The sequence below is a fragment of the Capra hircus genome, chromosome 20 (assembly GCF_001704415.2).
Source record: "Capra hircus breed San Clemente chromosome 20, ASM170441v1, whole genome shotgun sequence".
Classification (NCBI taxonomy): Eukaryota; Metazoa; Chordata; class Mammalia; order Artiodactyla; family Bovidae; genus Capra; species Capra hircus.
Window position 1 is genome coordinate 32,052,456 of NC_030827.1, and position 27,857 is coordinate 32,080,312.

The 27,857-nt window shown below is 40.6% G+C and overlaps 1 protein-coding gene across 4 annotated transcripts in view; it reads right to left on the bottom strand.

The window, feature by feature from the left end:
* Positions 1-27,857, bottom strand: part of GHR (growth hormone receptor) — a 296,871-nt gene that overhangs the window by 173,754 nt on the left and 95,260 nt on the right. The window contains exon 1 of one of the 4 annotated variants that reach the window (XM_013972756.2): positions 6,010-6,249. The exons of 2 other annotated variants lie outside the window; for them this stretch is intronic. The gene's annotated coding sequence lies outside the window, so the exon portion shown is untranslated. 4 annotated transcript variants of the gene reach the window in all.

The window sequence follows — 27,857 nt, forward strand, 5'->3', positions numbered from 1 at the left end:
TTGCCTGAAAAATTCCATTAACAGGGGAGTCTGGTGGGCTACAGTCCATAGGGTTGCAAAGAATCAGATACAACTGAGCACGCATGAGCAAACTGAAAATCAATGACCTATTGCAAGTCAAACGTGCTATGATTTTGAAGTCTGTGAAAATAGAGTCCAGCTGTTCCAAGCAGCCTCTATGGGTGCTGCTTGAGGGGTGAGGGGGAGGGTGAGGGGGAGTGTAAAACATCATTCTCCCCCATTCAGCTGACCAATAAACATATTTTTAAACAATAACACAGAACCCTATAAGCCAAGGGGTTTAAATGCTGAAATATGAAAAGTAGGATCAGAAAATATTAACCAATGAAACTGCAAAAGAAAGAACAGGTGTAAACAGATGAGACCAGTCATCCACAGATATTTGATCACTCCAATAATGATATAACATGATTTTAAAGTGTTGCTGATGAGACTGGCAGAATGCTAAAGAGTTTCCCCAGTCCCCCAAAGACAATCATATCTGGTTATTCTACCATTAATTGAGGTACTGTGCTGGTGAGACTTCACAGATGTTATTAAGGTTACAAATCAACTGACTTTAAAATAGGGAGACTATTCTGGATTGTCTGGGTGATTTACATTTAATCACATTAGTCTGTAAGACCAGGAGAGGAAGTTAACCAGTGAGATGTGGCAGAAGGGGAAGTCAGAGAGGTTAGAACTTGAGAGGGACTTGCCCTGCATTACTAGAGGGGCCATATAGCATGAGGTGCAATGCAGGCAGCCTCGAGGAGCAAAAATGGTCTCCTCGCTACCGATCAGCAAGGAAATGGGGACGACAGTTCTGCAACGGCCACGAACTGAATTTGGTCAATAACATGAATGAAGTTGGAAGCAAATTCATGCCTAGGACATCCCAAAGGTAATGCAGCCCTCATGACAGCTGATTTCAGCCTTGTGAACTCTGAGCAGAGAATCCAGTTGCACCAGCCTGTGTCCAGACTTCTCACTTACAGAACTGTGAGCTAACAAATGGGTTTTTATAAAGTCACTTAATTTATGGTAATTTGTTTTAGAAGCAATAGAAAACAAACACGGTCTTTAAAGAGCCGGAGGTTGACATCCTAAACATTAGTCAGGAAGACAACTATCAAGCCGTGACGGAAACACAGCCAGAAGGAGAGGAGATTTTTACAAGAGCACAGAATTTTGGAGGCAGAAGGAGCTCTAGAGATAATCCAGTCTAATCAATTAATAATTGATGAAGAACCCTGAAAAAAATTAGTAAATAATTTATGGCTTTGTCTCGCCCAACTATTCAGGACCAACAAGAATTTCCTAATACAGAGACAGGTACAAGAATCTTCCTTTCAGAGCCTGCTGATGCTCTCTCTCTCTTGAGGCCACTCAGTCCTCTCCATTCTAACTCTACAATTGCCAAATGACCTGCCGATTCTTGTCTTGTTTTCTGGATTCTCTCTGGAAAATTAATACAATAACAAGCTGAAATGAAATTGCTTCACAGCTGACATGGAAAACAAATGTATTGGCATTCATCTCATGAGGCTGGCCAGTGTAAGCTGGGCATCTAGAATCTAATCATCTCTGGGTCAGTTGATGCAATTCATTGTTTGAACACATCAATCTAGACATGAGTTGATTAGTTGATTCCAGAGAAAGCCTGAGAGATCCCATCTAAATTAGTTTGCTGGCCTTGCTTTTCATTTTAACCTCATGTCAGACAGGAAATTAAAAAACTGTCAATGAAAAGACAAATCAAAATCAAGGTCAAACTCTATGAAAGAATAGAGTTGGGAGAAGATAAGGACAAGGTGCATGTATTTATGGAGGAAAAGGTCTTGTGGAAGGGAGGACAGGCTATCTTTGTAACATGTCCTTGTAAATCTAACATCTTGGCTCAGGAGAGCTTGTTCTCAGGACCCCTGAATGGAATGTTCATTTTCCAGGAGCCTTATTTTTACCACCCCATGGGACCACCGCAGCATGAGTCAGGAAACTTAACTCAATGATCTGGTCATGTCTCTCCTAAATCAGTTGGCTAGTGAATGAAGCTGGAACAAGAGGGCTGAGCCAAAGTCTGAATGGCTATTAATTCAAGAAAACCATCCTCCTATCAAGAAGTCAAAGGAACAGACACTAAAACACTTTTCATCGCAATCTGTTTGAGAGAAATCAGTTATTTCACATCTTGGAGAGCAGTAATAAAACATTCATCTTCCCATCAAACTGAAAAGTGATTCAAATCAATTTTTCACTTTCAATCACTTGTGATCATCTTATCAGTCAAAACTTTACTTCAAAATGGGGAAGAAAAGCTACAGGGAATCCCACTGTGGCAGTTTACACAGCTGCTGCTGCTGCTGTAAGTTGCTTCAGTCGTGTCTGACTGTGTGACTCCAGAGATGGCAGCCCACTAGGCTCCCCCATCCCTGGGATTCTCCAAGCAAGAACACTGGAGTGGGTTGCTATTTCCTTCTCCAACGCATGGAAGTGAAAAGCAAAAGTGAAGTTGCTCAGTTGTGTCCGCCTCTTAGTGACCCCATGGACTGCAGTCTACAAGGCTCCTCCGTCCATTGGATTTTCCAGGCAAGAGTGCTGGAGAGGGTTGCCATTGCCTTCTCCGAGTTTACACAGAGCATCATGCAAATGTTGAACCAGAGGGCAGGTGCCCTAGACAAAGGGAAACAGTCACTGGGATGCCCATAAGCCTCTGAAATCAGTCCTGTCCAAACTGAATGAACTCAGCATCTCCTACCCACCCCCAGCTTCCCACCTAACAAGAAACAGCTTCATCTCATACATTTTCTAACTTGCTTAATGAAGTTATGGCTTCCACATTAGCTGAATTATCAAGAGAGAACTTGGTTATTCCATATACACCACGTGTAACTTGTCACCATAAGGGGGTGATTCTACCTCAGAATTCTCTCTGGCAGGTAGCGCCTCCTCCCTCAAGGCCTGCCACACTTCTTTAGACTTAAAATAGCTGCTGTCACGGTCTCTCTTCCTTTACCTTCAAGGCTGCTGCTGGACAAACCCAAAATTTACCTATTCTTCAAAATCATGCTCCAATATTACTATCTCCATGAAGCTTTCCACACTGTCCTGAGACTTAACCTTTCATCCCTCTATATAAAATGTGCCCTGACACAGAAGTCACGAGGTAACAAATCCGTGTGTGGAATGAATGAGTTCTCAGTGCCTGTGTTGTTATAAATTTCCTCAGGGCAAGATGCCGTAGAAGGCGATGGCACCCCACTCCAGTACTCTTGCCTGGAAGATCCCATGGACGGAGGAGCCTGGTGGGCTGCAGTCCATGGGGTCGCGAAGAGTGGGACACGACTGAGTGACTTAGCAGCAGCAACAGGGCAAGACACAGACTTTCCCCTCATCTATTTATTACTCTGCTATAGGAGTTAGTTTGGGTGAAAGAGAGCAGAGGGTACTGTGGAGGTTAGGGGATGGGCCTAGGGCTGATCTTTGGGCAGCCAGAATATCACCTGAGGATGCTGGATATAAGTGCAAGAGAATTTCACAAAGGCACAGAAGGTCATAGTTACTCAAAATTCTGCCCAACATCGACCCGAATGGCTGGCTGCTTATGCCAGAGGAAAGGCTTCACTGCTCCTCTGAAAGGAGGCAGACCTCACAGGTCAGTCTTCCCCATCAGTGTCTTACCTTAGTCCCCTCAGAATTCACAGCCAATCTCCTCTCTACTTTTACAGGAGGGACAAGCAGAAGAAGTCAAGAGAAAAAGAAGGAAGTCGGGTGCAGGGGGCTTCCTGCTCCCCTTTTATCACTGGCACAGGATAGAGCACAAATCACAATTCCTTTTTTTTCTTTGGAAATTATTTCCCATGCTCACTAGATTATATTCTTTAAACTACAATTTCATTTAAGGAAATGGGTTTACTAGTTTCTCTAGAAAAAAAAATGTCTGGAAGCCTAGCATTAGTGATGGTGGGGGTTGGGAAGACGACTGGGGAGATGGTATCACAATTAGAGAGCTTAGGGGCTGAATGAGGCCCTAAGGACCATGCTACTATAAAGGTCTCACTTCAAAGATGAAGTAAGCAAAGCCCAAAGGGATTAAGTGACGAGTACAAGACCTCACTGCTGTTCAGAGCCGAGCTGGGAGCAGCACCCAGGCCTCTCGCCCCCAGTCCAGTGGGCTTTTCAGTACTTCACCTTGTCTTCAACATGTTGCTCTATTTTCAAGGAGCAAAAAGTCAGTTTACCCTCAGGCTCACACATGCTATCACATATAATATCATGAATCATTAGGCATTCAGCACAAATAAATCCTAACAAGTGTGGAGGTGAGATGAGCCAAGCTCTTCTGGCCTTTCCCAGCTCCACAGTGAGCTGCCCTAGCCACTTTCTGTGAGTTAAGACAAGAGCCCTGGAACAACCCAGAAATGAAATCTACTCACAGCCAGCCCTCAGGACTGGAGCAAACTGAGCCTGAAGTTCCGAGAATAATCTTGATCAGCACTTTGCAAAAATCTATTCTCCACACTGACACCACACAGCTCTCCTTCCAAGTGCAGCTCGGCAGCCTGGTTTACTTTATCTAATAACAATGATAAACCCTTAGCAAGGTCCTTCCAAGCCTGTGTGATCTCACCTGGACTCCTATCTTTCCATGTCCATCTTCCACCCCTTGCCCAAACCTCCCTCTTACGGAGGAACCTTCTCAGAAGGCTCCAGGCTATTCACACCTTCACCCCTGTGTACCTTCCACCCTATTCCTACTTCATTCATCCCAGGTACTCCTTCCCCAAACCTCAGCTTAAGGTCAGTTCAACTTAAATACATTTCTGGCAACAACCCCCAACTCCCTACCAGGAGAAGTTAGGTGCCTCTCCTCTATCCTTGCCAAACCTCCACCATAGCATCCTGAGATGCCCACTACTTTCTTTTCTCTCCCCTGAGGGTCATCTCTGTATCCCCCACTGTCATGCAATACCTAACACACTCAGCTTGAAATGAATCATTGCAGAAATGAATAGATTCCCCTGGACTTTAAAATAGATGTTTTTAAGGGCATAGGAGCACATCCTTCCGTTGAAAGTTCAGCTGAATGCTTTTCAATGAGATAAAATAAGTGGCATTTCCCATCGTATAAGGCACGATGCGTGTGTGTGTTAGTCACTCATTCGTGTCTGACTCTTTGTGACCCCATGGACTATAGCCCTCCAGGCTCCCCCAGGCAAGAATCCTGGAGTTGGTAGCCATTCCCTTCTCCAGCATATCTTCCTGACCCAGGGATCGAACCCAGGTCTCCTGCATTGCAGGCAGATTCTTTATTGTCTGAGACACAAGGGAAGTCCATGGCATGACAGGACAGCCCTAATCAGGCATGCAGGTAGGAACCTGAGACATCAAAGTAAGCCAGCCAATGGGTACAGCTAGCAGTACAAAAAAACTATGTCTTATTTTCCTCTTCGTCAATAATGTGGACCATCCCTAAGACTTTAGGAAACCTGGAAGAAAATGCAAAACAAATATGCAATTGCGGTGGCACTTCTTCATGACACTCCTCTAAAATATAAACTGACTGCTGAAATGGAAAACATGAACCACAATTATAACCCCGAAATGCCTCCTGAGTGCCAATTATTATTTCTGTCGACTTTCTCAAAATGTATCAGCTTCTTAAACATGCAGAAAACTAGCCTTTCATTCACAGAATAAACTTCAGAGACCTAAATTATATTATAATGGTCATTGGACAGGGAGGAAGGCAGCCTGAGGTTTTGCCTAACTGGAATATTTTAAAGGCTGCTGGACAGGAGAAAGAAGTTTCATTCAGAATAGAAGAAGAGTGGAAGAGGAGGGCAAGGAGGGAGGGAGGAATAAAGCCAGAAGAGGGAAGAGCAAGGTGGGAGGAGAAGAAAAGCAACTAAGTCAAGTGCAAAAGCAAGTTTTTTTTTTTTTTTTTTTTTTTAAAGAGACTTGACTCTCACCCTTTTAAGCAAAGTGAACAAGAAGGGAAATACTAACCAATAGTCCGGCAGACAATCCTGAAACAGAGGCTGGATTTTCGTATGGTTTCCTCCAGGCTTTATGGCAAGGATGTTTAAATTTCCTTATTCATTCAGTCATGCATGGAAGCAGACCGCACTATGCTATTTGGTTAAGATTTGGCAAACTGTGTGGGGTTGGAGGAGGAATATGGTGAATGTTTCTTGGTCACCGCTTGGCAGTAGATTCTTGGTCTTGCTGCCTTCCTATATAAACCTTCCCCAAGACCTCCCCAAATCAATTACATTTTCTCTCTCTTCCTCCCTCCCAATCACACACACACACACACACACACACACAAAACCTGGTACCAGAAAAGATTAGAACACACAACCCGTTGCCTCACATAACGCACCCCCCCCCCCCCGACCTTTGCCCAGGGCTGGGTTCTGCCAACTGAAGTGAAGGCCAGGCCTGGGCTGGAGTCTCACGAGGCTCATCAGGATGGAGCCAGCCAGATCAACTGAGAAGGCCATGTATTAGAATTTGACAAAGACCATAAGCCAGAGGGGCTGAAGACAGTGAGAGTTATCTGAATATAATTCCACAACTAAGGAGTTTAAGAAGGGAAGCTCCAGGAGGGCAGAGGTGCTGGAATCTCCATGAAAGATCCCAAGAACCCAGAGTATAGAAAGTGAAATATTTGTTAAATGAAGAGTAAGCAATTAAATTTTAAAACATTAGTGCCAGGGAAAGAGACACAGATGTGTATAATGGACTTTTGGACTCAGAGGGAGAGGGAGAGGGTGGGATGATTTGGGAGAATGACATTCTAACATGTATACTATCATGTAAGAATTGAATCGCCAGTCTATGTCTGATGCAGGATACAGCATGCTTGGAGCTGGTGCATGGGGATGACCCAGAGAGATGTTATGGGGAGGGAGGTGGGAGGGGGGTTCATGTTTGGGAACGCATGTAAGAATTAACGATTTTAAAATTAAAAAAAATAAATAAATAAAATAAAACCAAAAAAAATAAAAATAAAAAATAAAACATTAGTGCCCATTGGAGATCCCAACATACTTAAAGTTCCATGTTTAATTATAGTATCTATCAGTGGCTATTATCTGGAGCTTCACCAGATTTCTTGTAGCCTCCTCACCAGTTAGAACAATCACAATGATTCCCACCACTGAGTGTGGGTTGAGCCGCTGTGCACGCAAAGCTTTGCTGTTAGTTATTCAGTCATGTCTGATTCTGTGAACCCAAGGGCTGTAGCCTGCCAGGCTCCTTTGTCCACGGGGTTTCCCAGGCAAGAACACTGCAGTGGGTTGCGGTTTCTTTCTCCAGGAGATCTTCCTGACTCAGGGAATGAACCTGTGTCTCCTGCACTGGCTGGTGGATTCTTTGCAGTCAGCCATCAGGGAAGCCTGCATGCAAAGCTATGGGAGTATTATTCTTATATGACTGATGGTCCTGTCCACGCTCCCAATGCAAGAAGACTGTTCATCCTCCTATAGTGTTGGTGGGAATGCAAATTGGCACAATCACTATGGAAAAAAGTATGGCGGTTCCTTAAAAAAGTAAAAATAGAGTTACCATATGACCCTGCAATCTCACTCTTGGGCATATATCCAGAGAAAAACATGATCTGAGAGGATACATGCGCCCCAATGTTCATTACAGTATTGTTTACAACAGCCAAGACCTGAAAGTAACCTGAATGTCCATTGACAGCAGAAAGGTTAAAGAAGATGTGGTGTGTATATATAAACACACACACACACTGGGATATTACTCGGCCATTAAAAAGAATGAAATAATGTCATCTGCAGCAACACGGATGCACCTAGAGATTGTCATCCTGAGTGAGGTAAGTCAGATAGAGAAGAAATATTGTATGACATCCCTTATATGTGGAAACTAAAAAGAAATGATACAAATGAACTTACTTACGAAACAGAAACAGACTCACAGATTTAGAGAATGAATTTATGGTTGCTGGGAGGAAAGCTGGAGGGAGAGATAGTTAGGGTTTGGGGGATGGACACGAACACACCTCTATATTTGAAATGGACACGAACAAGGATCTACTATATAGCACGTGGAATTCTGCTCAATGTTATGTGGCAGCCTGGATGGGAGGGGAGTTTGGGGAAGCACAGATGCATATGCACATATGGCTGAGTCCCTTTGCTGTTGACCTGAAACAATCACAACATTGTTAATTAGCTATATCTCATCCAATACTAAACAAAAAGTTTTAAAAAATAATATATTGAAAGAAAGACTCTTCATGATTGATGAGTATAGCTGAAATTAGCAAGGCCTTTTACTGTTTAAAAGACTCCTGCTTGGCTGGCTTTCCTGTGTGTGTGTGCAACAGACACATCTGTGACACGTGACACATATAAGGCCATTTAATATAAGGAACCTCACAGGGAATCCTCAAGCTGGAATCAAGATTGCTGGGAGAAATAGCAACCTCAAATATACAGATGATACCACTGTAATGGCAGCAAGTCAAGAGTAACTAAAGAGCCTCTTGATGAGGGTGAAAGAAGACAGTGAAAAAGCTGGCTTAAAACTCAGCATTCTTAAAACTAAGGTCATGGAATCTGGTCCCATCACTTCATGGCAAATAGAAGGAGAAAAAGTAGAAGCAGTGACAGAGTTTCTTTTCCTGGGCTCCAAAATCACTGCAGATAGTGACTGCAGCCATGACATTAAAAGATGCTTGCTCCTTAGAAGGAAAGCTATGACAAACCTAGACAGCGTATTCAAAAGCAGAGACATCACTTTGCCGACTAAGGAAGGTCTGTAAAGTCAAAGCTATGGTATTTCCAGTGGTCATATATAGATGTGAGAGTTGGATCATAAAGAAGGCTGGGCATGGAAGAATTGATGCTTTTGAACTGTGGTGCTAGATAAGATTCTTGGGAGTCCCTTGGACAGCAAGGAGATCAAACCAGTCAGTCCTAAAGGAAATTAACTCTGAATATTCATTGGAAGGACTGATGCTGAAGCTGAAGCTTCCATACTCTGGCCACCTGATGTGAAGGGCTGACTCACTGGAAAAGACCCTGATGCTGGGAAAGACTGTGGGAAGGAGGAGATGGCAGAGGATGAGAAGGTTGGATGGCATCACTGACTCAATGGACATGAATTTGAACAAATTCTGGGAGTCAGTGAAGGACAGGGAAGCCTGGCATGCTGCAGTCCATGGGGTTGCAAAGAGTCAGACACCACTTAGCCACTGAACAACAAAAACCTTACAGGGAAATGTTCATTCGAATAGATTAGTTGACAATGACTAGATTTGAGACTCCCTGACTGTGAGTTGGTGGACTGTGAGTTCATTTACTCTGAATGATATTTTGGACGAGTAGAACCAGCCCTTCTGACAGATGTTTCCAAAGTCAGACTCAGGAGTCCATGAGTCCTCATCTCCAAACCCTGTCTTCCTCCAGAGTCTTCAATGCAAGCCAGAAATCTAGGGGTTACCTTCTCTACCTCTTCTGCTCCTATTTCATCTGTCAACTTTAGCTCTTCAGTATCTTTTGAATTCATTCCATCCCCTTTATCCTCTCTATTTCTACCACCAAGTCCTAGCCATGATCTCTCATTGAGACTTTAGGAATGGCCTTGTAACACCCATGAGGAGCCTCAGGCTTCCTCCAATCCATTTATTAATGGAAAATTATGTTTTGAAACAAATATGATCATGGTATCCCTGTGAATAAAACATTCAAATGATTTTCCTTGTTCATACAATTAATATAACCCATCATGTGAGTTAATAGTTAGTTATCCCCCAACATTCACTCTCTCCACTTTCAATTAGTAATAGAACCCAGTAAGAGAGCACCTGTCACAGCAACCTTGCAGCCACCTCTGGTCATACTAAGACTCACTTCTGGCTACAGGATGTCAGAAGTGGCAGAAACATATTTCAGGAAATGTATGTCCCCTTCACTTTTCCTTCTCCAGTCCCACTGGCTTGATAGGCTGCATCACCAAATGCAGGGATGAGGGCATCTACCTCTGTGGAAGATTTCTGGAATTCATTATGAAGTGGGAAGGTCTTCCCAGATGGCACTGGTGGTAAAGAACCCACCTGCAATAGGAGAAGCAGGAGACAAAAGTTTGATCCTTGGGTCAGGAAGATCTCCTGGAGGAGGAACTGACAACCCACTCCAGTATTCTTGCTGGGAAAATCCCATGGAGAGAGGAGACTGGTGGGCTACAGTCAATGGGGTTGCAAAGAGTCGGACAGGACTGAGCAATTGAGCATACATACATGCTTGAAGTTGCATCTCAGACAATAAGGGTTTAAGTACTCACAAAGGACTAACTAGTCAGTGGTTTTTGACAGGCCAGTTGAGGTCTTTCTAGCTTATTCTTGAAAGAAAAAATTTTTTCACTGTATTTTTCAGGTTCAACTGAAAAAAAGTGGGAAAGAAAAATAAAGACGTCTAAAAGCATAAGCTTTCCCTGGTGGCTCAGAAGATAAAGAATCTGTCTGCAATGTGGGAGACCTGGCTTCCAATCCCTGGGTTGGGAAGATCCCCTGGAGAAGGAAATGGCAACCCACTCCAGTATTCTCGCTTGGAGAAACCCATGGACAGAGGAGCCTGGTGGGCTACAGTCCGCAGGGTTGCAGAGAGTCGGACACGACTGAAGTGACTTAGCACACACACACGCGAAAGCATAAGCTGAAATTTCATCCTCAATACATATAAAGAAAAAAGCTTGGCAGAAGCACGCGGCAGTCAGACATGAATTGTTTCCATGGGGCCTTAAGAGACAACCCTTCCATTTCTATGAGAGAATTATGAATTCTAGTGCACTAAAACCAAAAGTATTTAGAAATGAGTAGCTTTATTAGCAGCAGCAGCAGCAGCAGATTTATTTATGGTATTAGGGCCCACAGTAATGACCATCAACAGACAGAAATAATATTTTGGTCTATTAAAGAAAACAGGGGACACTCTGCCCAACCTTATCCCAAACAAAATTAGCAAACCTCAAGCTACTAGGGGATTTATTGAATAAATAAAATCTGGCAGTAAATAATGGCCATATAAAGAGTAGGGAAGTATGGGGCCTTAGGAACATGATCTTTCTAAGTTTTTGCACCCAGTCCCCCTAGACTAAGCTGCATCCAAACATGAGGTTTTCTGTTTCAAGGCAAATTTTATTTGTAGATACTTCAAATTTAGATATTTATATCAAGAACAAGAGCTAAATCAAGAGTAGGGGTTAAAAAAAAAGTAGGGGTACATGATGTGAATTTGCAAAGTGATCATTTTCCCCAGAACCAGTTTGGGTTTTTTTCCCATGGTTATAAACATACAATACTTATTTTTGTAGAAATTTGGTAAGAATTAATATAATGTAAAACAAATTTTAGATTCCTTTTCTGTTGCTCTCCTTCTAATAGTTTCAAACACAAAGGTTGAAAACAGACCCCATACCAAAAATTTGTTTATTTTTCTTTTTCCATTTAACATTAGTGTCTCAAGCATCTGCCAATTAGATTACCACTTTTTCTAGGAAATGCAGCTTTTAGCAATTCTCTGTTGATTTAAACGAAATCAACCTGGCTCAGCCTGTATTGACTGAATAGACTGAGGATGAAATCCCAATATTAAGGGCAGACCAGTAAGAAATGATCGAAAATAAATGTTGGATGACCCAGGCAGACTATCAGCTTGGAGAAGTAACAAGAGGAGAGAGAGCTTGAGGACACCAGGAAGAATCCATGAAAGGTGCATGGGGTAGTGAGAGGGAGATAGAGGGAGATACAGAAGAATGACTGGGCACCTGCACAGAAATCTGGTATCTTTACAGTAAGTCCCCAAGGTATGAAGTTACATGGAAACATCCTCTCCCTTGCTGCCTGAAAAAGTATTATCCCCACCTATCCCAAACCAAGGGCTTCCCAGGTGGTGTTAGTGTTAAAGAAACTGCCTGCCAATGCAGGAGACATTAGAGACACAGGTGCAATCCCTGGATCAGGAAGATCCCCTGCAGAAGGACACGGCAACCCACTCCAATATCCTTGCCGGGAGAATCCCAAGGGCAAAGGAGCGGTGGGGGGGCGGGGTTACAGTCCATAGAGTTGCAAAGAGTCAGACACCACTGAAGCAAGTTAGCACACATCCTAAACCAAAATAAAACATGAACATAAATGGTTGTATGAATTAATATTTTATCATATTCCTATTCAGGTATGAGTACTCTTTAAACTGAGCCATAACCTATAATTAAGCTGTGGAGTCAATTTAGTGTCTCAACCAGATTTGTCAATTTGTTTAAATGGATGGGATGGAATGATGCTATGGAACAAATATTTGTGCCCCCTGACACCCAAATTCATATGTTGAATTGGACATGCGGGGTCCTGAGGTGATTAGATCATGAGGGTAGAGCCCTCATGAGCAGGACCAGGGCCCTTATAAAAGTGGTTCCGTGGTGGATTCATGTCAACGTATGGCAAAACCAATACAGTATTGTAAAGTAAAATAAAGTAAAAAAAAAAAAAAAAATCTGTGCAACTAAAAAAAAAAAAAAAAAGAAGTGGTTCCAGAGAGCCTGCGCCACCTTTCTGCCATGTGAGGACATAGCAAAAGACAGCTGTTTGGGAACCAGAAGTGAGTGCTCCCCAGACGCTGAATCTGTTGGTGCCTTGATCATAGACTTCCCAGCGTCCGGAACTGTGAGAAATAAACTTCTGTTATTTATAAGCCATTCAGTTTACGGTACTTCTGTTATAGAAGCCCAAACAGACTCATAAGACATATGGAATGGAATGGTGGTTTCTTCACATGAAATTTTTTTTTTAATGTGTGTGTATGACTATTGGCTCACTATGAAGACCTGATTATTTCTTACTGTGGACAGTAGTCAAAAAAGTTTGTAGGTCATTGATATAGATTGTTTCTAATTTTTAAATATCATAAGTAATGGTACAATAAATATCTCCTGGCAGGGAGGGGACTTGGCCTATATTTCCATTTATTGCCAAGTAATTGATTCCCAGAAACAATGTTACTGTGTGAAAGTGGTAAAAATTTATAAAGTTTTTTGATAAATATTACTCAATGCTTTCAACCTATCTTAATTTAGACTCCAACCAGACCAAAAGAACACTTCAATATCAGTGTACAACTGTCAGAAAAAATTTTATTCTCCTCCCATCATTGGTAATTTGATGGGTAAAAATGATCTCTATTGTTTTAATATAGTTATTTGAAAGTGTGTGAGGTTACTTCTTTGAAACATTTAATGTGAATTATCTATATACGTCCTCCCCTTTTCTTTGTTGGAGTTCCTACCTTTTTATTTCTGCACTTTTATGCATTTTTAAAGGGACAGTTTGTTTCTTAGTTATTCTCTAGGAATGAAGGTGTAGCAAGAAGAGAAAATAGGAGAGTATTTCAGTTGGCTTGATTGTGCCAGACTGATATCAAACTAACCTTAGGCTTTTAATCCTTCACTTGATTTTGAACCAGCTCCATGATACAGTATAAGCTGTAAAAATAACGAGTGCCAGAAATGCAGCCAATATCGAAGTTTACACTTTGTACTTCCTCCTCTGTGCTAAATACTTCAATGCTAGGCTTACTTAAAAAAAAAAAATTAAGACAGTAGTACTGGAAAATGTGAAAGAGTAATTACACACCAAAGAAGGCAGATTGAGAAGCTCCAACATACACAGGATGAAATTTGAATTAAATTCCAACTGCAAAGAAGTTTTGGAAAAGGTTGTTATTGACAATTTTATAAAAAAGAATAAAATGAGTTTTCAGGTTAAAAGCAAAAGTAATCATTGAGTAATATAAATAAAAAGTAAACCTACTTTAAGGCATTAGGATAAAAAAAAAATCTTAAAAAGTACTTTACATAGAGGAAGATTACCTAGTAAGAAACTCAAATGGACAAGTGGAAGACTTTCTCTCAACAACAGATAACAGGACACAAATGAAAACCTTCAAAGTGGTAGAGAAATAATCATCTATTTAGAAATTGATACCCAGCTAAATGCTCCCTAAGTCTTTTGCATGGGTGGACAGCAGAGCCAGAGGCATATGAAAACTGAGTTCACAACCTAAAGATTTGAATTTAAATAATTACTAAAGGAGCTATTTTGCAAGAAGACAAAAAAATCTTAAATGCTGAAATTGTTGTATCTTAGAAAAAAGATTCTCTTCCAATTACTCCAGTTATTATCTGGTAGTTATTGAACTATTTCTCTTCTTCCCTTTAAATTTTTTGAAGGAATTGCATTATGTTTTTACTACCAATTAATTTTTGTCTCTTTTGTCAAATGCACTCAAATTAGACTTTAATCCCCACCACTCCAATTAAATAGCTTTCGTCCTGGTCTCTAATGACTTCTATTAATACATTGCTAAATCTAGTAGCTATTTTTTAATTGTCTTCATTTGAATGGTTAAAACAACATATGACACAGTGGCCTTCTCTTTGAAACACTACCTTAATCTGATCACTTTATCTGTGAGCTCTTTCGTGATAACATACATTCTCCACTGATTCTCCCACCCTGCTGGACACTTAATTATGGTCAATTTTGCTGTGTCCTCTTCATTTTCTCAACCATGTAATACTGGAATACCCCTAGGACTTCTCTCCTTTTCCCCCTATTTACACTTATTCCCTAGGTGACCTCATTCAGTATTATGACATCAATATCATCTAAGACTATGTTCTCCGAATATATAATTTCAATTCACATCTCTTCTTGAACGACAAACTCATCTATCCAATGACTAATAATTCCCTTGGATGTTTGATAGGAACTTCAAACTTATAAATCTATAACCAAACTTCTGATTTTATCATCCTAACCTGCTCATTCTACAGTCTTGGTCATTTCCATCTAAATCACCTTCATCCTTCCAGATTCTCAGGCCTTTCACTCATACCCCTGATTAATTCATGAGCTAATCCCGTTAGACATACTTTCAAATTATATCCAGAAAGTGATCACTGCTTACCATCCCCATCTTTATTTTCCTTATTCAAGACACTAATGTTTCTTATCTGGATTATTATAATAATTTCTAAATTGGTCTACTTTCTGGTCTTGAATATCTTATGTCCAAAGACATAAACCACCCACCAAGATCTTAATCTTGATAGAACAAGAACATGTCGATTCTTTGTTTAAGACTCTCTGATGGTACCCATTTCATTCAGAGTAAATGCCAAAATTCTCACAGTGGTCTGAGCATCTTGTTTGATCCCCTCATAACCCTCACTCCCCACTCTCATCCCCTATCTCTGCCACCATCGACCACCTTACTTTTTTTTCTCATTCTGCTCCAACAACACTAGACTGATGTTTCTTAGCCCTCAGGCAGCATATGCCATTTTCTCTGCACAGGATACTTTTCTCCCAGACTTCCTTTAAGTATCCATTCAAATATCACTTCATCTGTGGGCTCTTTCCTGATAACCTACATCAATAATAACCCTTAAGCTCATTTTTTTCCCCATAGTCGTTAACTTTTTTCTCTCTTCTCTTACTTGAATATCAACTACATGAGTTTAGGGACTTTATCTATTCTGTTCATTGCTGTATCTCCAAGTACCTATAACCATGGCAGGCCAAGAGAAAACATGCGGTACGGATTTACTAAATGAATAAGTAAATGATGAGGAAGAGAAAGGCAAAACCGGATGGCTAATTCAACTCCATATTGCTTGTAAAAACAATATTAATCACATTTTTTATTGATCAAAAAAGATGAAAATACATTTTAGGCAATAAAAATATGGGAAATAGTTGACATTATCTCAAAGGATGACTAAAATGTACTAGATTCTCTACTCTGTTAGAAAGATAGACGGTGCACGTGGAATGGGAATGCTAACAGTGCTGGATGTGGGAGCGAGCAGCCGACTGAAGGGCACGTGGATAGATACACGGACATGTGGTGAGTGCTGTCAGTGTGGTCCTTGCAGGTTCTGCTGTCTTAAGAATTAGCAGGGTGGTGCTGGGGGCCCTCCCTGGGGAAGACTGAGGGAGTCACAGCCCACCAGAGAGACTAGGAAGGGAGAGAGAAGCTGAGCCTGATCACAATTCTTTGAAAAGTGACAGTCTTCACAGAATTTAGAAAATAGGAAAAGGAGATGTTTTAGGCTTTTGTTCTAGGAATGTTTTCATTCTCAATAGGCAGAAAATGAAGAATACCTTTTGCTAGATAATGCCTATATTTGAAATAAAATGAAAGGAAAACCTCTCCATTTTTAACTTTTCTAAGAAACATATCTAAAAATTATTTACATCAATACCCGTAAAGGCATGTTTACCAAAATGCATTTTAAGACTAAAAAATGAAACAAAAATGACATAGTAATACATCCCATTCAAGTAAGATTTAGACTCAAAATGTAAGGATAGTTCATTTTCAGAAGGCTCAATATAATTTTCAGCATTAATAATTTAGGAGAGGCAGTCCAATGGTTATTTTAACATGCAGAAGAATGATGTTATAATTTATATTTATTTACAAATTCTCTTAAGAAACTAGAAAGAGAGACAATTTTCTTAATCTGACAAAAATAGGTCACCTTAACCTATACCTAATAGCATTCTTCAAGTGAAACTTTTGAAGACTCTCACTATAATGAAGTACAAGTGAAATTTTTGAAGGCTTTCACTATAACATAAAAATGCTTATTATAAAGAAATAGTATTTACATGGCACGGTATCTTGTAAGGATAGGAAAGTTCAGATCAGTGGGAAAAAAGAGCCCAGAAAGTCCAAAGCATATATGGGATTTTAGTGTATAACAAAGAAGACAATACAAACGATGGAGACAGAATGAGGCTTTTCAGTTAATGGTGTTGGGACTAGATTTTTACATGGGAAAGAAGATTCATGTTTTACACCATACACATTCATTAATCCCATGTAAATTAAAAGCCTACTTATTTAAAATAAAACTTTCATAAGTAAATTAAAGCACTTTAGGATATGGGAGGAGTTAATATAAAATATAACCATGAAGGAGAAAATGATTTCTTAAGCAAGGCACAAAAAGCAGAACAATAAGGAAATTTAACTACATCAAAAATTTAAAATTATCTGTGCTAAAAGATGTCATAAAAATCACAATGCAATCAACAGACGGGAGGCAAAATTTTCTATGTGTATAATAGACAAAGGGTTAGTCACATATACATGAATGCATATCATGAAAAATAAACATTAAGATACATATACATGAGGATCACATGTATACACGTTTCTATAAATCATAGTGAAAATAGACAAGAAAGGAATGGACGGAGAGTAGAAAAAGACACAGAGGAGGAAATCCAAATAGCCCTGCACAAATGATGTTCAATTTCATAAATAATGAGTCATGAAAATTAAAACAATGAGATTCATATGCAGTATCCATCAACTCTCAGATAATTAAATCTGAGAGTAATCAAGTGCTGGCAGGGACCTGGGAAGGGAGGGTTCTCACATATTGCTGATACTAGTATAAACTGGTTGCACAATTGGTGAGCAATTTGGTAATATCTCACAGACACAAAAATGCACATATTCTATGATGCGGCAAGTTTCCACCGATACGTACTCCAGACAAGCTCTATCACATATGCCTGAGGGGATATTTATTTCAGTATCAATTATTTCAGCAAAACAATGAAGTCAATTCAAATTCCAACCGGTGTGAGAATAGACAGTGATATTTTCAAAAGATGGAGCAATACACAGCAATTTAAATAATGAACCAGGGTAATATAACCATGAAGGTGAGTTCTGAAAACAAAATACTTGGTAGTTGAAGTAGCAATTGCCAGAGTAACACATTCCACAACCAAAGTAAAAAATACATACTTGAAAAAAACATGCAAATAATTTAGTTCATGTATATAATAATCATGTTCTATATCTGTAGTAAAATTTAAAAGTATAAAAACAGGATTGTGCAAAAGCCAATACATGACAGCTGTATCCTCTGGAGTGGCAGAGAGTACGGCAAGACTGGAAAAGGTTAAAGTAGAGACTTCACATTCACCCATATAGTTTGCTTCTTTACAAACAACGGCTATGAAGCAGGCATGGGAAATAGGTTTACATTTGATGTATTCATCTGGGTGGCAAGTACACAGGCATTTATTGTAGCATCCTTAGTATATTAAGAAAATGACATAAAAAACAAAGTAGGTCAGGGTTGACACCCATACTCAGCCTTGAAGCAGTTAAAGATGGACTGCCACCCCTCTCTTTCCCATAAGAATATGGAAGTAAAGTCTCCAAGCGGGGAACCAATCAGGAGGGAAGAGGGTAGAGCACACAGTTTAAAAGAATGACATAGTCCAAAGTCAATAAACTGATGAGACCCAAACAGGTCCAAGATGGCAGACAAGTCTTCCTCCACTAGACACTGAGCCTCAGTGTATGCTCATCATTAACACATCATCAAGTTAAGTGACATACCCACCAGCTCCAAGACAGTTCAGGAATCCAGATCATCAAAGACCAAAAAGCAGGCAGTGGCCTGAATCCTGGAATCTCTGCCTCTTTCCCAGGATAGTTGGAATAATCCATCCACTCATTACCCTATGAAATTACCCAGTCCTAAAACACTAACCAAGCCATCTTTTGAGCCACCCTCACCTTGGATCAGATGGGAAAGAATCTGTCTGCAATGCAGGGGACCTGGGTTTGATCCCTGGGTTGGAAAGTTCCCCTGGAGAAGGGAATGGCTACCCACTCCAATATACTTGCCTGGAAAATTCCATGGACAGAGGAGCCAGGTGGGCTACAGTCCATGGGGTAGCAAAGTGTCAGATACAACCAAGTAATTAACACTTTTACTTTTCACCTTTGGAGAGGACCCACGCTGTGGAGTGTGTTTTTTTCTAAATAAGTCCATTTCTTATCTATCAAAGAACCTTAAACAGAAACAAAAACAAACAAGCAAAAAAAAAAAAAGTAGTTTAGAGAGCCCCAAGTGTATATCCTTGGTCAGAGTCAAAGGTGACAAGCCCATTAAGTACTACTGTACAGATGGAAAGCTAGAAACACGCTATATTGACTTTCCACATGTGGAGCATCCATCCCTGTGACGACACTGAGATAGAAAGGCTGAAACGGTGATTCAGGTTGGTTCCAGTCACTGAACCTATGACAGTCACCCCCACATCCATTGCACTTACCCCTATGGCTTAATAGTTGACCCTCAGTCAACTGGTATGAGGAGGAAGGGGAGTTTACTCAATCCCAGTTTTTAGGTTGAGAAACACTGTCTTCACAGATTCCAGAGAAAAGCCACAGAGTGGACCTTACAAGAAGAAAAGCAAATCACATGTATGCTGCTCAGGCCAGGTCCTGTCACAAGGCTTCCCAGAGGTCTGGTGCCAGCAGAGCCTGATGAAAGCGAAAAAAGCTGTATTCCTCACTAGCTGTCAAGAAGCATGCTAATTTGAGTGCTTCAGTACTCCACTGAAAAACTGTCTGATTTGGGGGCATAATCATTAATAAGGGGCTTCCCATGTGGTGCTAGGGTAAGGAACTTGCCTGCCAATACAGGAGACATAAGAGACATGGCTTCGACTCTTTGGTCAGGCAGATCCCCTGGAGGAGGGCATGATACTCACTCCGGTACTCTTGCTTAGAGAATCCCATGGACAGAGGAGCCTGGCGGGCTACAGTCCATAGGGTCACAAAGAGTTGGACATGACTGGAGCGACTTAGCATGCAGCATGCATGCATGCATACAGTGATTAATAAACGGTTCTCCATCTCTCTCCCTGAAGTCACACAAACAGGACAAGACCTCAGTAAGCTGGATAGGGGGATTCTGTTTAGTCTCCCTGAATTGCAATTATGGCTCTGAAAGGGCTGGTTCATTTTAATCAAGTGGACTATTGGAAAACCTGCCAGCAAACACCCACTAAAACAAGAATCAAAATATTTCACATACTACTATGTGATGCAGTTGGTTGAGAAACATCAAAATAATAATACAGTAACCATAAAAGGGCAGTACAGGCAGAACATCCCATTCAGAACATCCAGGATGAATGGCATACATCTGTGGTCATCTCAGTTCCTAAGTACAGATGCACCAGGATACCACACTCGCTGCCTCAAATGACTGCAGAGAATATTCTGAGAAAGTCGATAATTAGTTTCCTCGATTTTACTTTTAAGAAACAATGAGCTTCCTTGGTGGCTCAGTTGGTAAGGAATCCACTGCAATGCAGAACCTGGGTTTGATCCCTGGGCTGGGAAGATTCCCTGGAGAAGGATATGACTACCTGCTCCAGTACTCTTGCCTGGAGAATCTCAGGCACAGAGGAGCCTATCAGGCCACAGTCCATGGGGTTGTATGAGTCAGACACAAATTAGCAACTAAGCCACCACCATAATTATTCCAAATAGGCTTCTATGTATATTTCAATGTATGTAGAAATGTGTCCCTTGGATATTTTATCTGCATGTCCTACAATAGCACCATGCTTCACAAGTATGTTTCCACAGAGTTCACCAGAGTAGCTTTAACTGCAGCTCTAGAAACTATTTAGCTGTTCTTATTGAAAGAGATGAAAAACTAAGAGAAAAAAACTTAGTTTGTGCCAACAATCTACTTCTGAACATGACACAGCTTGTGCAAAACTGACAAATCTTGCACGCTGAAAGATTTGGCTCTAGTAGTCATTTCCACAGCACCTACTGAGTTGCAGCGAGTGTGGTATCCTGGTGCATCTGTACTTAGGAACTGAGATGACCGCAGATGTATGCCATTCATCCTGGATGTTCTGAATGGGATGTTCTGCCTGTACTGCCCTTTTATGGTTTCTGTATTATTATTTTGATGTTTCTCAACCATTAGAAAATTTTTAAAGTCCTGTGATTTTATTTCCAATTACTTTTTTCCCTTGAAAAGGTAAAGGCATTTTTATGCTTTGAGTTCTTACAAGGTTCCCACTTTTCTCCCATATGTAACTATTTTATAACAAACAAATGTAAATTATTTCACAGATCCTTCTAATGAACAGTATCTCACTTTTAAGACAAGAGTTCTTTAACTGTTAGCAAGATTGGTTTCAGAATACTATAAAGCACTGAAATAGATGCATACATTATGTCAACAAAATGTATAGTAAAAAAACAAGTATAATGAAAAGTATTCTGAATGATGGAAGTATATAAAATAAATAAGATCCCTTTATAATCTGGTTAATGCATAGTAATTTAATCAATAAATCAGAATCTGTAATATCAGATATGTGTTTCTATATATCAGTCCTAACAAGCTGGAATCAAGATTGCTGGGAGAAATATCAATAACCTCAGATATGCAGATGACACCACACTTATGGAAGAAAGCAAAGAGGAACTAAAGAGCCTCTTGATGAAAGTGAAAGAGAGTGAAAAAGTTGACTTAAAGCTCAACATCCAGAAAATGAAGAACATGGCATCCAGTCCCACCACTTCATGGCAAATAGATGGGGAAACAGCGGAAACAGTGGCAGACTTTGTTTTGGGGGGCTTCAAAATCACTGCAGATGGTGACTGCAGCCATGAAATTAAGACGCTTACTCCTTGGAAGGAAAGTTATGAGCAACCTAGACAGCATATTAAAAAGCAGAGACATTACTTTGCCAACAAAGGTCTGTCTTGTCAAAGCTACAGTTTTCCAGCAGTCATATATGGATGTGAGAGCTGGACTATAAAGAAAGCTGAGAGGCAAAGAATTGATGCTTTTGAACTGTGGTGTTGGAGAAGACTCTTGAGAATCTCTTGGACTGCAAGGAGATCCAACCAGTCAATTCTAAAGCAAATCAGTCCTGAATATTCATTGGAAGGACTGAAGCTGAAGCTGAAGCTCCAATACTTTGGCCATCTGATGTGAAGAACTGACTCATTTAAAAAGATCCTGATGCTGGGAAAGATTGAAGGTGGGAGGAGAAGGGGACAACAAAGAATGAGATGGCTGGATGGCATCACCAACTCAATGGACATGAGTTTGGGTGAACTCTGGGAGTTAGTGATGGACAGGGAGGCCTGGCTTTCTGCACTCCATGGAGTCGCAAAGAGTCGGACATGACTGAGCAACTGAACTGAACTGAACAGTGCTTCTAAACTGATTGATGCCAGTTTTGAAACAACTATTGATACTTATGTCAAATTTTATTCCACATCTAAGATGCTGGCGTATTTTCAAGTTTGTCTCCTTTGCTAAATTCAGTTTGTTTTCTGAAGTCTACACGTTTTAGGTATTCTGGAAGTTCCTACTTTAAAGCTAAGAGGAAGAGTAGGCAATAGATAAGAATCCCCTAGTTGCCACTGACTTCCATCCATGACTCACTTTGCCCTTTTAACTATACTGGCGCTATGAATGCTTTTGTAAGACAGCATGGACTTTTTCTTTCATAACAATCATTTCAGAGTTAAGTGCTCCCATTCATTCCTGAATGTCTAACTGTCTAAGTCTTCCTTAAAAGGCTCACAGCTTGTCAGTTATTTCTAAAGCTGGAGAGCTACATGACAATTTTTCTTCTTCCATCAGAATTTTAATGTGTGGTGCAGGTTGTAGCCAGTGTTCAAAAGAGAAAAAATTCAAATTCTCTCTTTAGTGCTAACTCTACATTTAATTTATTTCAGGTGAAGAAGTCAGAGCTGGCATAATAAACTCAGAAAAGATGAAGGGTCATTTAATTCATTCATTTTTATTTCTGGTCCTGAGAATGGATTTCGTCTCCATATTTAGTGAATAATGTAAGATTTAAAAATCATAGATCCAAAAGAAGTTCCAGATCTTGTATTTTAGGGAAGGAAGGGATGACAAGTAGATTATTTATAAATGTGAAATTTGCTGAAGCCTCAACCAAGCAGGAACTAATCAACCTACCCAAGGGTTAAGCTGTGTCTGACACAGCATCTGTCAGAACATCCACTTTCATGCAGACTGTCAAACTCAAAACTGGCCAGACAGATTCACCTTCCAGACTCAGACTTCTGCACAGTGGTAGAACAGCAAACCGGAAATGGGCCAAAGCTGCCGCTACTGTTGGTCAAAGCACACAGCACTGCAATCTTTGATGCTGCAGAGAATAATGAGATGGCCAGGACTTTAACCAAGGAGATTAGTATGGATGTATATGTTTGAATATATTCCTTACAGTATACGTCGCTGACTGATCTATTACATCATTAGGTATTGCTCCTACTTCCAAATTTAGACCACCCATTCACCTACTGCAATGAATCTCCATTGGACATTACACTTAATTTGTGTTCTAGACAGACGCTACTCCTTTGGAAGACACTAATTTGTGAAAGGGTTTTGTTGTGATCATCACCAACAGTGTATCTGCCTCTTTGCTCATTTTAAAGACTATTAACCACCACACATTCCTCATTGGTCTCCCTGTTTTCTGACTTTTGTCTCTGATCCTTCTTGCACTTTGTTGCCAGGAAGCAGAAGTCCATTTCTGAACATAACATTTCCTTGTTTAGTATTCTTTAATGACTTCCCATGCTTAGGCCCTAACTCCTTAGCTGGCAATCAGTGTTCAATCCAAACTGGTCATATTCTGTCTTTCAAGCTACACTCAATGTCGTTCAATTTGTTAATGTGGATATACTCCAACTATTAACCGATATGTTCTATATTACCTGAAGTACCCTCTATCTTCCTTTCTCTCCATGTTTTGGCTTTTTTCGTCTTGTAATACAACCTACCAAATTTTCCTGTCTCTTCCTTCAGAAAGTTTTCCTCAGTCATTGAATTAGGCAGGATCTTTCTGAGCTCTGAAGCTGCATGCTTTCTTTGTCAAACTCTTGCTTAGTTTATAGGGCTTCCTTGGTGGCTCAGAGGTTAAAGCGTCTGCCTGCAATGTGGGAGACCTGGGTTCGATCCCTGGGTTGGGAAGATCCCCTGGAGAAGAAAATGGCAACCCACCCCAGTGTTCTTGCCTGGAGATTTATCACAGCCTGTCCGACAATGAGCTGGATTGTTGTCTTTATCAAACTAGAAGTTCCCTTAGGGAGATAGAGGCTTATTATATTTGGTGTTCAACTGACACTGTTTAATACTGGAAAGGGTGCCTGACAAATGTGATCATCTGCTTTACAAAACTAAATAAATTTTAAAATCATCCACAGCTTTTCAGCTCTTCCTTCTCATTCCCCAGTGCCCAAAGAGAAAGAGATCTGAGACTTCAAAAGCAAGACCTCATCTATGCCTCCTCTATTATCTTGCATAATGTCTGGAAAATTATAGGCCCTAATAAAATGTTCTTTTTCTCCTCCAGTAAATGAGCCTTGGCTGAACAGAAGCATAGCCAACCACTTCAGCACAAGGTGCGTGATCTTTGGGGTTTGATACTCTCTCTTCTAAGGGGAGAAAGAACCTTAGGAGTGAGAAAAGTTGCCCAAACAGTAGCAATGGCAACCCATGCAGGCAGCACTCAATAGTGATGATTAGACACTATGCTCTTCTTCAGAATGAGCTAGGCGTAATTGAGGCGGGGGTGGGGGCAGTGCAGAGAGATGATTTTTGACTTAACATTTCAAGATCAGAGAAAAACGTTTTTACCTTTACAGTGTTCTGTTGATTGCCAGAGCTAATACAGTTGCCAGAGCAGGGGGAAAGAAGTGCTAAGATGATGGAAAGATCAATCTATTGAAACGGAATTTACCTGTACTAACGCTGTCACCCTCAAGCTTTGAGTTGAAGATGCCTTTAATCAAGATATTTCAACAGACTGCTGAAAAACAGAATATATCTGTGCCATTTCTTCTGTTAAGTACTAACATACATAAATTTCTTACATAATGGATGAGAAAATTTTATTTTTTAATATATAAATGATCTTTTCTTGTGTTGAAAGAAATTTGGCAGTCAACCTGCACCACCCTTTACACACAAAGTGGCTCCACCAATTACTGGCCTTTTCTTACAAATCTGGTGAGCTGGGTCTCCTTAATGGCATAATGCTTGGGATGTTTTCCCTTGTGCAACACAAAATTATGGGACAATGAAGTGTCTCTTTTGGCAACTGACTTTGTACAAAGGTCCTATCCATGTCCCCCCTTCAAAAACTCTTGTAAATGTGTAACATCCTGAAAGTCAACCTGAGCAAAAAAACGTAACAAAAAAGATTCTTTAGTTTTTCCTTTGGGCTAAAATCTTTAATTTGGGGAATGCAAATAAGTCTTTCAAGATCATTTTTAAATAGCTGAGAGAACCCATGAATATGTAGAAACCTGGTCACCCCAAACTATTTCCCCAAATTGTCTGTTTGCTTCATTTTTGATTCAGTTAAGAACTAGAGAAATATATTTTATGTAACTAATCTTCTCTTTTAAAAAAAAGAAGTCAGTTTTTGCCCCCCTCCTCCTTTAGGTTTTCTCAGCAGAGAAAAATCAACTTAAAACACAATTAGCCTAAGTATTATGAAAAATGTATGCCTGAGGTAGGGCTTCCCAAGTGGCACTAGTGGTAAAGGACCTGCCTGTCAATGCAGGAGACGAAAGAGACGTGGGTTCAATCCCTGGGTCAGGAAGACTCCCGCCCCCGCCCCGCTGCCGGAGAAGGAAATGGCAACACACTTCAGTATTCTTGCCTGGAGAATCCCATAGACAGAGGAGCCTGGTTGGCTATAGTTCATAGGGTTGCATAGGTCGGACAAGACTGAAGTGACTCAGCACACACACACCTGAGATATCTTCAGTGATCTGATTTTTAACTAGATAGACTCTTTGGCAGATGAAAATCATTAGCAAGAGAAACTGTAAAGTTTTTAAGATGTGTTGAAAAAGTTTCAGAGAAGGCCTACAGCATACAGAGCTTCATAAACCTGAAATGACATTCTAAATTATACCTGGAAGTCAGTGATAACCAGAAGGCCTAGAATAAGAACTATGGATGAAATCTTGAAACATACTGGTCTCAGCAATGGCATCTTTACAGTAGAGATCAAAGGAGCCTGTATTAGAGCTGCATCCTTTCATCTGAAGAGCATGGATATATACCATCCCAGTGTCTATTGCTTCTCCTAGGTAGGTTTGGGTTGGTGCCAAGGCAAAGGCACCCGAAGATCAGCGGACAAGAGGTTTTCTTCAGGCAAAGAGCATAATAAGATTCAACCACTGCCCTCAGCCTCTGGCCATTCTTGTATTCAATTAGTCATTCAGTGTGCATGTTTGAGCGCCCATACACTTTCCAGGACACTCTAAATCAGCACTTAAAGCTTTCCTATTTCATGAAACAGAATCCTACTGGAAAAAAATTTACAATAGCCAGTAACCAAGTGAAAAATGGTTAGACAGCATCACCGACTCCATGGACATGAATCTGAGCAAACTCCGGGAGACAGTGAAGGACAGGGAAGCCTGGGGTGCTGCAGTCCATGGGGTCACAAAGAGCTGGACATGACTTAGTGACTGAACAACAATGAGTGGAAAACTATCAGATGGCTAAACACTATAAAGCAAGCATAACAGGATGACGTGATAGAAAGTAAATGGAAACAAGAGTAGGGATAGTTGGTTACTGGGGTCACAAAAGACCTTTCGGTTGAGTTGAGACCAGAATGACAAGAGGAGCCAGCAATGCCAAAATCTGAGGATGACACCAGGCAAGAGGACAGTTAGCTTGGTGGGTTAGGGAACATGAGAAAAAGTCAGCATGGATGGAGTGTAGAGAGCTGTTTGTCCTCTAGCCAATTGCCTATAAATGTATACACTTTGGTTTCTGCCATACATTCTTCAAACTTAGGGTGAAACAAGGAAAGCTAGAGGCAAAAATGTCCCCATGTTTGTATAAAGTGTAAAGAGATCTTAGGGGTCTTATGCATATAATAATGATCTTGATGGCAAATTTGTTGTCCAGTATTGAGAGACTGGACTCATTTCTCAAGGTTGAAGGCAGAGAGTGCAAAGCTGGTAGGGTGAAGGAGAGCCCCATGCGGCTGTGAGAGGAAGCGCAACTAACTGCCTATCCTCAGGGGGCCTCTGACCATAAAGGGAACACTGGAAATCTTTCCTTGATTCTTCAGGAGAGTTACACAAGGTCACAAGGTATCTTGTGGCACAGCAATCTCTCTCAAGCTTTTAATTCTCACCTGATTATTATATTCTGCCTTGAGTAATAGTTATTTCAGGATTTGTCTGGCTACCATTAGCCTACAGGACATTTCTTGACAGAGACTGTTTCTTACCAATCTTTCTCTTTTCAGTACCTAATACAGTGCCTGGCACATAACAGATGCTCAGTAAATGATAAATTTCCTGGGTCTTTTACTTTATTAGCCAAATATTCCAATTATAGGAAAAGCAATGGTACCCACATAATATACTTGCTTTGGTGTATAAGTAATAAATCCTTAAGAACTTCTGTGTAATCAACCAAAGGACAGATTCCCGGCAACTCTTGGCATAAAACAGATAATGATGCTTGTTGAACGCACGCATGCATGTGTGAACGGACAAATCTATGAACAAATGCCAGTAAGAACAATTGTAGTCACAGTGATTTAATTCATTCAGCAATGAGTTTCCACCATATGCTCAACATTAAAGCTAAGTGTCACAGAGACAATGAGTAAGAGAGACATGGGCTCTGCCATAATGGGGCTGTGGGTCTAGTGGGGAAGCACAGCTGAAGTCATTACACATGTATGTGATTAGGCTGCAAGTGCTTTGAAGAAATGCATGAGCTAGTTTGATGATCACAGAAGGCTTCTTTGAAGTCCACTTGAAAGACAAGGTCTACTTTATTCAAAATGTAGACAAGGGGGTCAGTGACAGTAAATAATCATGAAGTCTTTAGGAACCACGTAGACATGGAGCAAGTGGTCAAGAATGATGAGAACCGAT